This window comes from Suncus etruscus, chromosome 4, assembly GCF_024139225.1.
Source record: "Suncus etruscus isolate mSunEtr1 chromosome 4, mSunEtr1.pri.cur, whole genome shotgun sequence".
Classification (NCBI taxonomy): Eukaryota; Metazoa; Chordata; class Mammalia; order Eulipotyphla; family Soricidae; genus Suncus; species Suncus etruscus.
This window is the reverse complement of record NC_064851.1, coordinates 144,050,237-144,069,038: the sequence shown is the minus strand read 5'-3', so window position 1 is coordinate 144,069,038 and position 18,802 is coordinate 144,050,237.

The following is an 18,802-nucleotide window of genomic DNA, read 5'->3' as shown; positions in this document are numbered from 1 at the left end:
TATCTCTAACCTCCTCCCAATAACAAATACTAATTTTTTAACGTCTTGAGGTTTCTGTACATAACTGCTCTTCCTTGACTTTCCATTGACTTTGTGGGGGTAAGAAGATGATTTTGACACTACACCTAAGAGTACATTACACCTCAGAGATTACTCCTAATTCTGTGCTAAGGGAGTAGGCTTGGTGGTGCTTAGCGGACCATATGTGGCCTGAGTCACATTAAAAAAAATGTTAATGCCTGTGTTATCTCTCTAGTTCTGACATTCATATTTTAATATGAAATGCTCTCTCTCTCATTAGCATCATTACATGTCTGTCAATGCTCACTCTTTCAGTCTTGCTTTTTTCCCCACAGTAATCCTCCAAATTTCTACATGCGTGAATTAAAAAGCATTATAGGGGGCCGGGCGGTGGCACTAAAGGTAAGGTGCCTGCCTTGCCTGTGCTAGCCTTGGACGGACCGCGGTTCGATCCCCCGGTGTCCCATATGGTCCCCCAAGCCAGGAGCAACTTCTGAGCACATAGCCAGGAGTAACCCCTGAGCGTTACCGGGTGTGGCCCAAAAACCAAAAAAAAAAAGCATTATAGGAGATAAAGGTGATGTGTATAGAGGCATATCAGATGAACAAATGTACAATAAAAGCTGATAAACTCTTCTATAAATGAACTCTTTCTCCAAAGCTTATTTCAAGTTCAAATATAACCCCCCTTTTTGTGGTTGGTATGGGGTAGCCATCTGTGTGATAGAAAGTCTATTTAAATATTTAGAATAGTTAAGACTTGTTTAAAGGACTACTTTAAGTAACCTTGCTCTCTGAGTGACTTCACTATTTTATATTCCCACTCTTAGCAGCAGTTAGCACATAATGAATACTCTACAAATTCTTCTCAAAGTGCTGTGATACATTTTTAACTTTTGACACATCAGTTAGCCTTTTTGTTGTTCTACTACTGAAGACTCCATCCATTGATCTAAGGGTTTAACTTTTTCAGATATACTACATAGCAACCACACCTTTACCCAGATTAATTTTTCTTCACTATTTTATTCTCTGATCATTTAATGTTCTTTCCATCTTTTCTACTGGAGTTTGTGACTATTACTCTAAATACTGTCTGAATTTAAGACAGTCACTTCTGTTATCATCTTATCTTCAGTAAAATCACATTTTAATTTTTGTGTATTTGATATAGTGTATAATAAGCAGTGTAATTATGCATCTTTTTGTCATTATGCACATTTTTGCTTCCCCCCAGGTAATATATTTTTTGGGTTTACACAAGTTTGGTGCAATCATTTTATTAGCTTTAGACATTTTCTACATGGATTTTATATTCTTGTACCTATTTTACACTACATGCTATCATGGAACACAAATCAGATCCATCATACTCACTGTACTTTTTTCAATATAAAGAAACTGAAATTTGGGGCTAGAGTAATAGCATAGTGTATAGAGTATTTACCTTTGCCTTGTTTGGACGTTCCATATCAGCCTGAGCCTGCCAGGAATGATTTCTTTTTCTTTTATTCATTCTTTTATTTAATTAATTAATTAATTTTTGCTTTTTGGGCCACAATGATGACTCTCAGGGGTTACCCCTGGCAATGTGCTCAGAAATAGCTCCTGGCTTGGGGGACCACATAGGACACCAGGGGATTGAACCTTGGTTCATCCTAGGTTAGCCACGTGCAAGGCAAATGCCTTACCGCTTGTGCCACCACTCTAGCTCCATGCCAGGAGTGATTTCTGAGTGCAGAGATAGGAGAAAAACCTGCTGCCAGGTGTGGCTCCAATACAAAAACAAAATATACTGGACTTTGATTTCAGATATAGATTAAATTCTAAAATATTCCATATATTAGGTGTCTATCTTAAGCAAGTCTTTTAAACTCTAATGTTTCCATATCATTTATAAAATCAATAATTTGTGCTGATTTACCATTGCGAATATTCTGAGAATTTTTGCAGAATTTATGTGAATTGTTCCAGTTGGAAGTAGGCAGATCAATTCTAATCTGTATTACAGAAAAGAGTTTTTATTCTTCAATATAAAGAGACTGAGAGTGGTGGAGAGAGAGAAGTGTGAGAGGGAGGAGGCAAAGAATGAAGATTCAGAATGATGAAAAGAAAGATTTTCAAATATTTGAAGACAAATATTCAGTCCCCCAGAGTCTTAATTACATTGGAAATAGAAAAGAACTATAACAGAAAGAAAAATAGGGGAATTGGTATATGTCAGTGATGGGTGAAACCACACATATTGAAGCAAAGAGACAAAGAGCAAATATTTGTATCTTAGACACTCTTCCTTCTACTGCTTTCTTCAAAATAAAAAGCTATCATCAAAACTCCCTTGTAAGGGAAAGTATCTTGAAAGTACTATTGAAATTTTTCTTTATTACCTTTTTGGGATCTGCATTGATGGTATTAACATAAGTGCTACCAAATGGACTGAGAAATAATCTTTAAAGAGTCTTTATTGTAATCTATTATGCTTTTTAAGCTTGAAATGGACAATAATAGATAGGGAAGCTCTGGTTTTACAAGGCAGTAATGTGGTATCTGAGCAGTCAAATGTTACTGTGAGGCAGACTACAGTATGATTTATCCCACTGGAGCTTTGTGACATGTAGAACTCCTACGACTTTAGGTGTATGAGTAGTGTAAGAGTTTGGGTAACAAATAGAGATCTGCTATTTTTTACTGGAGTTTCTGACCTATACTCTAAATACTGTCTGTGTTTACAACAGATACTTCTGTAATCATCGTATCTTCAGTGAAATCACTTTTTTTTAAGACTTTTCACTTAGATTACAAATATTAAGGTTCAAAGCAGGAAACCATTTCTCCCCCAGATCTCAGATTTTCATCTGGCAGAGCATATTGCATCCTTTGAAGGAATCATCTTCTCTACTGATTCCTACAATGAGAGACTAGGACAGAGGTTGGTAAAGTATAGCTCTCAGATCAAATACAGTTTACATCCTTTTTATGAGGTAGGAATACTTATTAAAAAATTAAATGTTGACATGAAAGAAGAATGATCTTTTGTGACACATAAAATTATATGGGAATCACATTTGAATGGCCACAAATAAAATTTTATTGCAACACGGTCACATTTGTTTGTTGGTTACATACCATCTGTGCATTCACATTTCCTTTTAGTGGCATAGTTAAATAGTTTAAACAGATTACAAAATTCTTAAAACCTAATGTTTACCTCTGTTTTTACAAAAAGAATTCGTTCTTTCCTATTTACGGGCTAAATATTTGATTAGTGGGAGGAAGTAAGACTTGATTGGAGGAAAAGAAGGGATAAAAATCAAATCTAATTGGGGACTTGAGGAGAAAAGATGTACCAAAGTTAAACAATGTTCAGCCAAGGCAGTTTGGCAGTATTTTCACGTCTTAGTGAAAGCAATGAACCCAGATTTCTAGAATATTTAAGATTTATTCAAAGCTCATTCAAATTTTGGTCAAATCTATATTTTGGTCCTAGTTCCACTGCTTAGAAACAGGAAGAATTTATTTAATCTAGCTTTCGCATGACAAACTTCTAAATAATTGAAGACAAATATCAAGTTCTCCTGAGTCTAATTATATTGATAGTGGGAGAAAAATTAAAAAAAAGAAAGAAAGAAAACTAGGGGAATTGAAACATGTCAGTGATAGATGAATCCTTACATATTTAACAGGCTTTAAAAAAATACCTCTTACCCCTATAGACTCACCATTTTATAGTAATAGGAAAAACAATCCTCCATTTAAGGTTGGCAATATTAAGACAAAGATGGAGATTGTAGAAGGAGTCATACAACCTTATTTTTCCCATTGTCTTCAGATGCTGTTACTGACATTGATGGAATGAGGTAAATAGGCCAATTTTGGAAATACAAAAAGGAAAAACTTACAAAAAGAAGTGGTTTGGGAAGTTGTTGATAGATGAAGCACAAACAGAAGGCTCCCAATAGAATAGCAACTCATTGAAAGTATCGTCAAGAAAATATACTCAAAAACTTAATTATAGGGGAAAAATAAAGTCATAAGTCTCTTCTAGTGTTGATGTTATCAGACCCAATAGAGATTTTTTTTTATATCATAGGGATGTGTTCATTTGACTTTTACAAATTTGATTACATTTCACTTCTATTGGTGGAAAAGTTACACTGTACAAAACTGGAAGTGATTTCAATGACAGCCCATAGCAATAAAGGTAAAATTCATTGATGCTGTGTTTGCCTAGCTATAAATTGAGCTCTACTCTGTAGAAAAGATAACCATAGTGGGGACTAAACCAAGCTAAGTGCCAGAGGTTGAACCCAGTGGTGTCAAAGATAAAATATAGACATTTTGCATACTAAACTGGAATTCCATCTTGGTTTTCCAGCCATTGCCCTAACCCAAGAATAACACTTTTATTATAATATAGGATATTAATGTATAACAAACGGTATCAATATATTATACTACTTACTCTGTAATAATATAAATATATATAATTATGTATAACATCTTACTTTGTAAGTTGTTAGTCAATTTTGCATCTATTATTGTATTATGTAGCATCCATTTTGAACATTTTGTCTCCATCATCACTTTCATTTCAGATACTAATTTGCATGTATAAATATGCATATCTATAGCCATGTGAATACCTGTGTTTGAAATTCTTCACTGATATAATTTTAACATATTATCAAATTCTCTTTTAAAAAATCAACTAAATTTATAGTATATACTTTTCTGTGAATGTGAGACATATTTAGCCCTGTGAGAAATGTTTTCTTCTAACAGCATGAGAAAATATATTCATGATATAAATATATTTTTTGTTTTGCTGTTCCTTTCTACTTGAGAGTGCAAAGGTGTCACAGAGAGGGTAGCAGCAAAAAAGTTACTGCTACATTGCCCTTTCTTATAACAACATGATTTTGTGAGTATATACCAGAAAGATCAAGAATGTTAAGAGTTCACATGGGTTCTGCCTAGTTTGGACCTAAAGTCTTGCCACCTTCACTAAGGCAAAAATACAACTGCACGTGAAATCCATTTGGCATATGTAGCATAGAACCTGGTCTATAACTTCAAGTTACCATAGGGTTATGATTCCTGAGCTTTGGTAAAATTATGCTCTTTGGGGAGAAAGAAATGTCAGTAGACCCAGATTTTTAAGGTAATTATTTGTCTCTGAGGAAAGAACTTGTAGGATAAATTAATAGTACAAAAAATCTTAATTTAGGAGTTAGAAGAAGAGAGAAAGTAAAAAGAGAATGGGAGTATACTATAAAGCAATGGAAAGAAGTCTTGCACTTCATTTGGGGAGTGACAAGAGACACTAGATTAGAGGAATGAGGGGTGCCATAAATTCCAGAATGGAGTACAATTAATTGCCTCCGGATGCTGTAATTGAGGTCAGTGATGCATGGGGATAACAAGTTGTCTTGATCAATCAGGTAGACCTGTGCATACAAGTGTACATCAACCCAACGGAGATGTCAAGGACCTTGAACTTTGGTGATCTTGAACCAATAAGGTATCTTATTCCTGCTAAATTTTTACCTAAGGGAGTTGAGCCTTTGGCTGATGTCTTGTATTAGAGCATATTATATCTTAGTTTTACAGCTTCCTGAAGTTCACTGTCAAGTGGTCCCTCTAATTCACTGACAACTTCACATGGTCTTGCCTTCCTTCTTTCCTTCCTTCCTTCCTTCCTTCCTTCCTTCCTTCCTTCCTTCCTTCCTTCCTTCCTTCCTTCCTTCCTCCCTCCCTCCCTCCCTCCCTTCCTTCCTTCCCTCCTTTCTTCCTTCCTTCCTTCCTTCCTTCCTTCCTTCCTTCCTTTCCTCCTTCCTTCTTCCTTTTTTCCTTGCTAATTTCCTCCTTCCTTCTTTCCTCATTTCCTCCTTACTTCCTTGATAATTTCCTCCTTTCTTTCTAATTTCCTCCTTCCTTCCTCTTTTCTACTTTTCCTTCCTCCCTCCCTACCTTCCTTCCTTTCTTCCTTCCTCCCTCCCTCCTTTCGTCCTTCCTTCCTCCCTCCCTCCCTCCTTTCTTCCTTCCTTTCTTCCTTCCGTCCTTCCTCCCTCCCTCCCTCCCTCCCTCCCTCCCTCCCTCCTTCCCTTCCTTCCTTCCTTCCTTCCTTCCTTCCTTCCTTCCTTCCTTCCTTCCTTCCTTCCTTCCTTCCATTCTTCCTTCCTTTCTTCGCTTTTCCTGTGATTTATAATACTATTAAAAATAGGGCTTCAAGCCCGGAGAGATAGCACAGCGGTGTTTGCCTTGCAAGCAGCCAATCCAGGACCAAAGGTGGTTGGTTCGAATCCCGGTGTCCCATATGTCCCATATAGTCCCCCGTGCCTGCCAGGAGCTATTTCTGAGCAGACAGCCAGAAGTAACCCCTGAGCACCGCCGGGTGTGGCCCAAAAACCAAAAAAAAAAAAAAAAATAGGGATTCATGCCTATGTTCCAATACCACACCCTCCACCAAAGTGTCCATATTTTGAATGATATGGACACTTTTTACATTTTTTACTTATAACTTTTATTATGTTAGTTTAATTCTTCGGCTTAACTAGAGGCCAGAGATGGGAAATAGAAACTCTTCATACCTAAGAGAAATTATTTCTCTGAATCTTCATTTCCTCTTAATATTCCTTTTCTCTTCTCTTCCTGAAACCTGGTTGCTTGTGATTTTGTTTGCTTGTTTTGGTTTCTGGACCATACATGGTGGCGCTCAGGGATTACTCCTGGCTCTGTGCTCAGAAATCGCTCCTGGCAGGCTTGGGAACCATATAGGATGCCATAAATAGAAGACGGGTTCGTCCTGGCTTGGCTGTGGGTAAGGCAAATGCTCTACTGCTGTGCTATCAGTCCAGCCCCAAGTCACTTGTTTAAAGAAGCAATTTGTTTTGAGTCAGGTAGTTGCATTTTCTTCCTTCTTTTCTATAACACACACACACACACACACACACAGACACACACACACCATATCTAAACAACACTCAAATCTGTAGAATATAAATGTTGCCCACAGTTGATAACTACTGATTAATGTAAGAGGTAGGGTGTGATATTTAATTATCAGTGGTGTGATTTTTTTGTTAAGAAGACTTCTTTTTTCCCTCTTGATTATTTTTATATCATTGCCATTTGTAGATCATCTCCTTCTTATTCTAATATTTTCCATTTTTAATGGCCCTATTTTGAAAATTGGATCATCATGATTGTAATAATGAGTCATTATTTCTCCTGGATGGGATAATCTTCCAATGTTTAAGTCTCTCCCTCTTAGTCATTGACATTATTTTTGATTCACTATTATTCTATAACACATATTCTTGTTTTACTTTATGAAAATCACAACATATAGATTGATGATTCTTCTTTCTCCCTGTTTTCAGTTCCTTAAATTTTCATTCTCCTCTGAGAGGTGATTTTTCTTCTTTGTATATTTATATAGAATAATGGTACTGGATTAAGGACAATGTTGGTACTCAAAGAAGATTTGGGGATTTTCTTATTGATAGGTGATATTGACATTTAAAAGGAAGCTGTTATACCTTCTTTAAAGCAAATCACAATTTCTCATAACAAAGTATTGTGCATCATAAATCCATAATTGTCTAAATTGGAAAAAATCATAGGCTTTGTGATTACAAAAATTTTCTTCTACCATAAAGTGTTTCAGCATTTTATTTTACCCACTTTATTTGTGTATTCATATAGTACTTGGTTCATTTTCTACTGTATTTGGAATTTACTTCTGGTCCTAGACTGAAATCACGTCTAGAATACTCAGGAGATAATATGTGGTGCTAGAGATCGAATCCATGTCAGCTATATGCAAGTCAAAACCCCGAGATGCTTACTATCTTTTTAGCCCTAAACACTTCTTAAAAAAATAGTCTGGCAGTTCTATATAGAAAATTCCTTCAAAAAAAAGTGAGTATAAATTTTATAACAAATATAATATTCTCTTTCATAGGAGGAGCAAACTCTTTTATATCTTTATAGAACTTCAAACACATACATTTATCTACAAACACATGTTATACTTTTATAGAGCTTCAAATTTACTTATCTCTTACTTTTCTTATCTAATTCTTAGTAAAATTTATGTTTGTATGATTAATCTGTTTCACATAAACTTTAAAATGCATTTAGCACATACTTTTTCAAAGTATCAATTTCAATATTTATCTGTAAAAAAGAAAGCTATTGTAATGTTTGAAAAAAAATTGCTTCAACGTCTTCATTTATAATTTTATAAATATTATGAGTTTTGAGCTATTCATTTGTATATGTATTTATGATACCATCTAAACAATAGTTTTTAAAAAGTTATTATGCTTTCTGTCTCCTTTTGTACACTTTCATTTTAGTTTTGAGCTGCACCCAGTGATGCTCAAGGATTATTTCTGACTCTGTGTTCAGAAATCACACCTGGCAGTACTCATAGGACCACATGGGGTGCTTGAAATTGAACCCAACTTGACCTTATGCAAGGCAATAGCCCTACCCATTGTGCCATGGATTGTGACCCTCCTTTTTTGAGATTTTCCTTAAATCCAGCTAACATAATTTTGACAAAATCATAAATAATGCCCAATTCCTAAGCTAAAGGTCTGTAATTAGTCAGTATCTTACCTGACCTATCAGCAACATTGGATGCAGTTGGCTTCACCCACAATATGTCCCACTTTCTTTACTGCTTGTTACATCATTGTCCAGATATCCTTTTATCTCACACCTCCCAGCCATCTCTCTTCAAGGTGAGTCTCAGGACTTGGCTCCATGTATATTATGACAACTATTTACCTATTCCCTGAAATTCAAAATGGTAAACTAGCTGTATATTCCATATTTTGACTTGGATATCTAAGATTTTTGGAACCTAAAACATATAAGCCAGGAGAGCTTATTGTCTTCACCCTTCTCCAGACCTCTTCTTTGTTCCAGATGTCCATTCCAAAAAATACCTTCCTAATTTTAGTTGCTCAGACCAAAATCTTGACATCATTATGCCACAGCATACATAAACTTTTAGGGGAGCTCAGCACACCAGATGTATCCTCAGATTTTCCTGGTGGGGAGAACTAAAATAACCCCCACAGGGTTCCTCAAAAGGCCAGCTGTGGACGCCTTTTTCCCCTGCTTGGATGGTTGAGGAATTTCCAAAGAGATGCTTGACATTACACTTTCGGTCATTATTTGGCTATCTCTCCTTTGTAAATCTCAGGCATAATTGTGGCCTCTATCTAATAATTTGGCTCAGAAATTCCATCACCAAATATTACTAAGAGAACCCCAAAAGCAAAGACAATATTTTTTCTCTTTTTCAAATATGTCCTTACAGCTGCAGTTTCTGGTAATCAAGGGCAAAGCCAGAAAGCAGATCCTAGGCTATTGACTCTCCTTAGAAAAAGGGAGCTGTCGAGGTGGCGCTAGATGTAAGGTGTATGCCTTGCAAGCGCTAGCCAAGGAAGAACTGCGGTTTGATCCCCCCCGCACCCCGAGTCCCATATAATCCCACCCAAGCCAGAGGTAATTTCTGAGGCTTAGCCAGGAGTAACACCTGAGCATCAAATAGGTGTGGCCCGAAAAAACAAAAAAAAAAAAAAAAAATTTTTTTAAAAAAAGGGGCCCGCGAGGTAGCGCTAGAGATAAGGTGTCTGCCTTACAAGCGCTAGCCAAGGAAAGATCGTGACCGCAGTTCGATCCCCCCCTCCCCCCGGAGTCGCATATAGTCCCCCCAAGCCAGGGGCAATTTCTGAGTGCTTAGCCAGGAATAACCCCTAAGCATCAAACGGGTGTGGCCCACCCCCCCTCAAAAAAAAAAAAAAAAGAAAAGAAAAAGGGAACCACATCTAAGGGTATTTGGGTCCTTCCTTAACTTGACCTCTAAAACTATAGAGCCCAGCTCAGCATAGACTATTTTCTTAAATATTTCCAACTTTCTAATAATCCCTAATTTTGCATTTGAAGTAAGCTTGCAAAGAGCTGCCTTGTTATAACCTTCTCCTTTGTAACTCAGGATACTTATAGCTCACACCCATAGCTTAAGTATGTTTACTGTTAAACTTTGCTTTGTGATTATAATTATTCTTCTCTATACCTATGGCTGATTTTACCTTTATAAATCCCCTTGCCTAAAGATTAAATTTTGTCGCACTCCTCCTGCCAGCAGATGTGTTGACCCCATATACTCTGTGTGTGGTTTCATTATTTCATATTTCATATTTGGCCACTCTTGCTCCTGTTTTTTTCTCTTGAAGGATAGCTCCCCACTAGAGATGCTGAGACGCAAGACGCCTGCAACATCATCACTGATTTTTTTTAGTTTTATTTTACATATATCATCCACTGAAAAACAGATTCTGCCAGTTGTAGATTTAGAATATTACTGTGATTCAAAGACTTATCACCTCTATTGTAACCACCCAGAATACTCAGGTATCTCCCTATTATTAAAGAAGCGATCTATTTACTTCTATTCTTATTTTGCACAATGTATTTTCATGTAAGCAATTACATATATTCCTCAATATTTCCTATTTCAAACAGATTATAACCTCAATGTTTATGGTTCCACCTGAGCCCTTCCTATTTAGTTTCAAGTTTAGATTCCACTCCAATGCTCCAGACTCATGAACAACTTTGCATATTGCTCCCCCCACCCCCAGTCTTTGCAGTTATTCTATTCTGGGGATCTCCCTCAGATCTTTAGTCAAAGTCACCTTCTTAGAGAAAAACTCTGAGAATTCTATTAAAAAATGCAACTTGGAACAAGACATGCAGAAGCATGATTTCCCATTGTTTTTTCTAATCTGCTTTATGTTTTACTTTACCTTTTTTTTTTTTTTTTTTAGGGAAAAAAAATTTAATCCAATATTCATCGGGAAAAGTCAAAGTGTCAAAAGATCACAAAAACCAACAACCAAGAGAGAGTCAGATTTGAAACAATTTGAGCAACAAAATAAAATAACATTGAATTACAACCCAAAGTATGAAATAACTATCCATGAATCCATTTTAACTAAAGCAAAAAATGGGATAAATAAATAGGGAGAGGAGGCAAATTTCCTATGCCAAAGAATTCCAAGTAATTTGCAGATCACCTTTAAGGATGGAATACATAAATTCTTTTCTTTGAGTTATATATTTTATTTATCAGAAAATTTTTTCTTTATTTAAACAGTTTGATTACAAATATGATTGTGATTAGGTTTCAGTCATCTAAAGAACACCCCCCTTCACCAGTGAAACATTCCCACCACCAATGTCCCAAATTTTCCTCCATCCCACCCTACCCCCAACTGTACTCCAGACAGGTTTTCCAGTTCCCTCATTCATTCACATGATTATGGTAGTTCTCCGTGTAGTTATTTCTATAACTGCACTTACCACTCTTTGTGGTGAGCTTCATGAAGTGAGCTGGAAGTTCCAGCCCTCCTCTCATTGTCTCAGGATTGTTGCAAAAATGACTTTTATTTTTCTTAAAACCCATAGATGAGTGAGACTATTCTGCGTCTCTCTCTCTCTCTCTCTCTCTCTCTCTCTCTCTCTCTCTCTCTCTCTCTCTCTCTCTCCCTCTGACTTAATTCATTCAGCATGATAGATTCTATGTACATCCATGTATAGGAAAATTTCATGAATTCATCTCTCCTGATGGCTGCATAATATTCCATTATGTATATGTACCACAGTTTCTTTAGCCATTTGTCTGTTGAAGGGCATCTTAGTTGTTTCCAGAGCCTGGCTATTGTGAATAGTGCTGCAATAAATATAGGTGTGAGAAAGGGTTTTTTTTGTGTTGTATTCTTGTGTTCCTAGTGTTTATCCCTAGGAGTGGAATAGCTGGGTCGAATGGGAGCTCAATTCCCAGAATTTGGAGGAATCTCCATATCTCTTTCCATAGAGGTTGGACTAGACAGCATTTCCACCAGCAGTGGATAAGAGTTCTTTTCTCTCCACATTCCCGCCAGCACTCCTTGTTCTCATTCTTTGTGATGTGTGCCAATCTCTGTGGTGTGAGATGATATCTCATCGTTGTTTTGATTTGCATCTCCCTGATGATTAGTGATGAGGAGCATTTTTTATGTGCCTTTTGGCCATTTGTATTTCTTTTTTATCAAAGTGTCTGTTCATTTCTTCTCCCCATTTTTTGATGGTATTAGATGTTTTTTCTTGTAAAGTTCTGTCAGTGCCTTGTATATTTTGGATATTAACCCCTTATCTAATGGGTATTGGGTGAATAGTTTCTCCCGCATGGTGGGTGGCTCTTGTATCCTGGATAATATTTTTTTTGAGGTGCAGAATCTTCTCAGCTTAAAGTATTCCCATCTGTTGATCTCTGCTTCCATTGGTTTGGAAAGTGCAGTTTTCTCCTTGAAGATGCCTTTAGTCTCAATGTCATGGAGTGTTTTATCTACGTGTTGTTCTATATACCTTATTGTATCAGGTTTCATATCAAGGTCTTTAATCCATTTGGATTTTACCTTCGTACATGATGTTAACTGGGGGTCTACGTTCGCCTTTTTGTAAGTGGCTAACCAGTTCTGCCATTACCACTTGTTGAAGAGGTTTTCACTGCACCACTTAGGATTTCTTGATCCTTTATCAAAAATTAGGTAATTGTATGTCTGGGGAACAATGTCTGAGAACTCAAGCCTATTCCACTGATCTGATGGTCTGTCTTTATTCCAATACCATGCTGTTTTGATAACTATTGCTTTGTAGTACAGTTTAAAGTTGGGGAAAGTAATACCTCCCATTTTCTGCAAACAGTGGGAGTTTGACTTCTTCCTTTCCTATCTGGATTCCCTTGATATCTTTTTCTTGCCTGATCACTATAGCAAGCACTTCCAGTACTATGTTGAAGAGGAGGACAGCCTTGTCTTGTACCAGAATTTAGAGGAAATTTAGTTTTTCTCCATTGAGGATAATATTTGGCATTGCTTCTGGTAGATGGCCTTAACTAGATTGAGAAAGGTTCCTACATTCCCATCTTGCTGAGAGTTTTTATTTTATCAAGAATGGGTGTTGGACCTTATATAATGCTTTCCCTGCGTCTATTGTTATGATTATGTGATTTTTATTTTTCTTCTTGTTGATGTTGTGTATGATATTGATAGATGTACGGTTAATAAACCATCCTTGCATTCCTGGGATAAAACCTACTTGGTCGTAGTGTATGATCTTCTTGATGATGCATTTGATCCTATTTGCCAGGATTTTGTTGAAGAACTTTGCATCTGCATTCATCAAGGATATTGGTCTGTAATTTTTGTTTTTGGCAGCATCTCTGTCTGGTTTTGGTATCAGGGTGATGTTGACTTCATAAAAGCTGTTTGGGAGTGTTCCCGTTTTTTTCAATTTTATGGAATGCCTGGCTAGGATTGGTAGTAGTTCCTCTTGAAAGGTTTGAAAGAATTAATTAGTAAATCCATCTGGGCCTGGGCTTTTCTTTTTAGACAGCTGTTTGATTACAGTTTCAATTTCCTCAGTAGTGATGGGGGTGTTTAGATATGCTATATCCTCCTTATTTAATTGTGGAAGGTTACAAGTGTCCAAAAATTTTTTCCATTTTTCTAGGTTCTCATGTTTAGTAGCATAAAGTTTCTCAAAGTAGTCTCTGATTACCCTTTGGATCTCTGCAATATCGGTCTTGATCTCCCCCTTTTCATTTCTAATACGGGTTATCAGGTTTCTCTCTCTCTTTCTTTGTGAGTTTTGCCAATGGTCTATCAATCTAATTTATTTTTTCAAAGAACCAACTTCTGCTTTCGTTGATCTTTTGGATTGTTTTTTTGGGTTTCTACTTCATTTATTTCTGCTCTCAGCTTTGTTATTTCCTTCTGTCTATTTTTGGGTCCTTTTGTTGAGCACTTTCTAATTCTATGAGCTGCGTCATTAAGCTATTCAGGTAGGACACTTCGTCCTTCCCGACGTGTGCTTGCAAAGCTATAAATTTTTCTCTCAGGACCGCTTTTGCTGTGTCCCATAGATTCTGGCAGTTTGTGATCATTATCATTTGTTTCCAGGAAAGTTTTGATTTTCTCTTTGATTTCAACTTGGACCCACTGGTTGTTCAGTAACAGGCTGTTTAATTTTCAATTGTTAAAATTTTTATTCTGTGTGCCTTTGTAATTCACATCTAATTTCAGAGCCTTGTGGTAAGCAAAAGTAGCCTGCAAGATTTCTATCTTCTTGATTTTATGAAGGTATGTTTTATGTGTCAGCATGTAGTCTATCCTGGAGAATTATCTATGTACATTGGAGAAGAATGTGTATCCAGGGTTTTTGGGGTGGAGTGTCATATATATATCTACTAGTCCTCTTTCTTCCATTACTTTTTTCAGGGCTAGTATGTTTTTGTTGGATTTCAGTATGGTTAACATATCAAGTGTTGACAGGGCCATATTGAGATCTCCCACAATTATTATGTTATTATTGATGTCTTCTTTCAGATTTGTCAGTAATTTTATTAGATAATTTGCTGGTCTATCATTGGGTGCATATATGTTTAATAGTCTAATTTCTTCCTGTTGCACATATCCCTTGATTAGTACATAGTGTCCATCTTTTCCCTTACAACTTTTCTGAGTATAAAGTTGGTGTCATCAGGTATTTATATGGCTACTCCAGCTTTTTTGAGGGTGTTGTTTGATTGGATGATTTTTCTCCAACCTTTGATTTTGAGTCTATGTTTGTTCTGACTATTCAGATGTATTTCTTGTAGGCAGCAGAAGGTTGGATTCATCTTTTTGACCCATTTTGCCACTCTGTGTCTTTTAATTGGTGAATTTTGTCCATTGACATTGAGGGAGATGATTGTCATAGGATTTAATGTCATCTTTGTAGATAAGTTTGCTGTGTTTGTTGTCTCTCTTTTCTTAAAGTAGACCTGTCAGTTTTTCCTTTAGGGCTGGTTTTTCATTTGTGAAGTTTCTGAGCTGTTGTTTATCCAAGAAGCTATGTATCCTTCCTTCAAACCTGAACATGAGTCGGGCTGGGTACAGTATTCTCAGTGAGGCATTCATTTCATCAGTCTTGTCACAATATCCCACCACTGTCTTCTGGCCTTGAGAGTTTCTTGTGATATGTTTGCTGTAAGTCTTAGGGATGCTCCTTTGAATGTAATTTCCCTTTTTGATCTCGCTGCTTTCAGTATTCTATCTCTATCTGTGGAATTTGTCATTGTAACGAGGATGTGTCTTGGGGTGGTTTTTTTTGGGTGTCTTTTAGCTGGTACTCTTCAGGCATGCAGGATTTGATTGCATGTAGTCTTTAACTCTGGGAGTATCTCTTTGATAATGTCTTTGACAGTTGATTCTTCCTGGAGATCTCCTACCTGGGCCTCTGGGACTCCACTTATGTTATTTCTGTTGAGTTTATCAAAGACTTCTATTTTCATCTGTTCACATTCCTTGAGTACTTTTTCCATTGCCTGATCGTTTGTCTTAAGTTTCTTTTCCAATTTCTTCTGCTGTGCTGAGTTTTTCTGCATCTGATCTTCCAGTATGCTGATTCTGTCCTCGGCTGCTGTTACCCTGCTGGAGAGGCCATCCACTGAGTTTTTCAGTTGAGCTACCATGGTTTTCAGATCTGCTTTTTCAGTTTGGAGTTTTCTGATTTCTGTCTTTGTGTTCTGTTCAGATCGATCTATGCTTTCTTTGAGCTCTACAAACATCTTCCATATTTCTATTCTAAATTCCTTATCCGGGAGGTTAATCAGATAGGTGTAATTTTTTAGGTCATCTGAGCTATTGTCTTCATTCTCTGTGCATGGAGTTTGCCTGCGAGGTTTCCCCATTGTCAAGCTTGTAGTGTGGTTTTTCCTGCATGTTGTGGTAAGGTTCATTGGTTAGAAAGAGTGTGCCTTCTGCTGCCCCTAGGTGACAGTTTTTTGGGGGTGTCCGTAGGCCTTTGAGGAGAGTTTCAGGTGTTCAAGAAACACAGACAGGCAGAGCAAGGATTTCCCTTGAAGTCCTCAGAGTGATCAAAGGCACAGCAGGGCGAAGCCTCCTCAGGCCAGAGGGCTCAGCTTTCTGCTTGGGGTGGCCCCCACAGCCAGACTTTACTCACTCACTCGGGCAGCTTCAGAATGCAGTTTTTGGGGGGTGCGCTCCCTAGGCATCTGAGGAGATTTCTAGATGTTCAAGAAACACAGACAGGCAGAACCTGTTTTACTTTACTTATGTTATATTATTTCTTTTGAAGCCACCTCCATGATGAAGAATGAAATATCTATTTTATGGTATTTGATTTTTGTTTACTATTATATTGTCACTGCTAACATGGTATCTCATCGATGATAATCAATAAGTTTTTTTATGAGCTCAATTTCTGGGTAAAATAGTGACCCAGTAGAACAGCTAATAAAAAGGTAAAATTTCTTTACTATTCTGGCCCAAGATTATAAAAGACAATAAAAAGAAATGGTACCTTGAATCTATAAATTTTAGAAGTGCTAACTCCTTTCAGTGATAACTTGGTATTATCATTTCAAAAATTTTTATGTAAAATGATGTCAAGATAAAAATAATGGGCATATACATGATTATGTCCAAAATAAAAATGACAAAAGCCTTTTGGGGCATAGCCAAATATTTTCTTTGCATACTTTATATGCTGAATCCTTGGGTTTAATACTTGGTACTACATGATCTCCTTTAGCACCACAATGAGCAACTCTCAAGCATGGAACAAGGAGTAACACTTAAGCATAAATTTAAGTAAGCTCTTTAAAAAAAGGGGGGGGATAAGAGTTTAAAAAATACAGTAATAACAGTGTGAGAGTGGCAATTGTTGTTGTTTGCATAGGCCCAGCAAAATATGGGGAAAATGGAAAGAAAAATGCCTTGGTCTAAATACAAGGAAACCTTATCCCTGAAGTTTTCTGGCCTAAGAATGACTCTGGGTTCCAGGAATACTAGGTTGTCCAAACCTCTGTGTTACCAGTGAAATTTTTTCACATGTTAGCTGTTGTTGGTGTCAGATTTCTATAGTTAGAGATTCTGGCTTATGTGCATTTCCTTCATCAAAGTCAGGATGATGTGGAGTGTCCTCTAGTTTCACCTCACCATTAGATACAGGATGTTGCTGTTGCTGAATTGTATGGATGTTAAGAGACTCTTTGAAGAAAGTCAATGCCAGGGTAGTAGTATGGTCTTTACTGGTAGAGGTTTGCTTCCTGGTGATGTTATAGAAAATTGTAGTTGTTTTAGTAGATGGTCAATGGTTCAGAGGTGTATAGACAATGCCCATCTTCTGAGGCCTGAGCCAAGACATTATGCCAATGTGCAGGGTATAAGGGGAAACTGCATTACAAAATATGTGTTCGGATCTCTATTAGATAAGAACTTGTTTACACTTGTAATATTTTCCCATTTTAATGTGCAAAAGAGGGGCAATGCCACAAGGTATTATTGGTACTTCTGAGGGCCGAGGGAACAAGTTCAACAATCCCCTTTAGGGGATTATAACCAAATTAACTTGGTTCTATTGTGAATTCTAAAGTGAAAGACTTTTCTACCAGAACAGATCACAAAGAAAAAAAAAAAGTAGGCAAAATTGTTACTGTATAAAAAGATATTCAATAAGAGTTATAATGTAAAGGGAAACATCTATGATATTAAAAGGAGATATACATGTCCATTTTATGTCATTAGAAATAGTCAAGGGAAGACTAATTCAGGACACCACTTTGGTCTGTGATTTGGCCTTCTGGAGTCCACAAAATGACTCCCAGCAGTCCCATATCAGGAAATGTCTTTGAGTGGGGACTTCTCAGAAACCTAGTATGGTAGCAACCACAGTTACACAGTGAAGGAAGGTGGAAGACATGAGGCTGCTGAGAGTAGATAAATACGAACAGTATTGGTTTCTTTGGCTGAGTCTATTCTTTCACTTTGGGAGCTGGTTTGCAGCTGGTTTGAGTGGGGATAATGATGTGCTTTGTGAGGAGCCAAGAACTGAGGGTAAAAATGGATAAATGTGGGCTAATAGGTAGTGGGATGAGAAAGTAAAGGACTGAAAATAAGCTTCTGGGTGGTAAGCAAAGGGAGAAAGGAAAGTATACAGCATAGCCGTTCTGTATATGACAAACAGATAAAATCCAATGATATCCTAATTAATTATCTATACTTTCAGAATGGACACTGGTGGTGAGGAAATTAGCCTGTGACTTCCAGAAGCCGGCCCCTCTTGTGCTTTGTGGGTGTTGGGAAAAGCCTGAGGTCCCCTTTAAACTTCTCCCTTGCACCCACCTAGATGGCCCCTTGGGCATGCACCCAGGGATAGCCCTGAAGTCCGGGAGGAAGGAAATGGAAGGCTGCTGTGGTGGCCCAAGCCCTGAAGACCCCTTAGCTTGGTAAAAAAAAGACCTTTGGCATGGAGGTCTGCCATTCGCCATGCTGTCGAAAGCTCCCAGCTCCCAGGAGAGGAAGGAGTTCCTTAATGAGCTGGAAGCCCCGAAGCTCACCAGCCCCTGCCCAGATTCTCCCTCTTGAGCTGGGTGGAGGTTGGGGGAAGCCTGTTGTCCCCTTTAAACTCCTCCCCGGAACCCACCTCAATGGCCCCCTGAGTGTGAGCATAGGGATAGCCCTGGATTCTGGGAGGAAGGAGATGGAAGACTGCTGGGGTAGCCCAAGTCCCACAGTTTCCTAAGCTTGGTAAAAAAGGCCTTTGGCATGGAGGTGTATCATTCCCCATGCTGGCAAAAGCTCCTGACTCCCAGAAGAGGAAAGTTTTTCTGGAATTCTAACCAATTTATTCAACCTAGGATCTGAGAAGATGA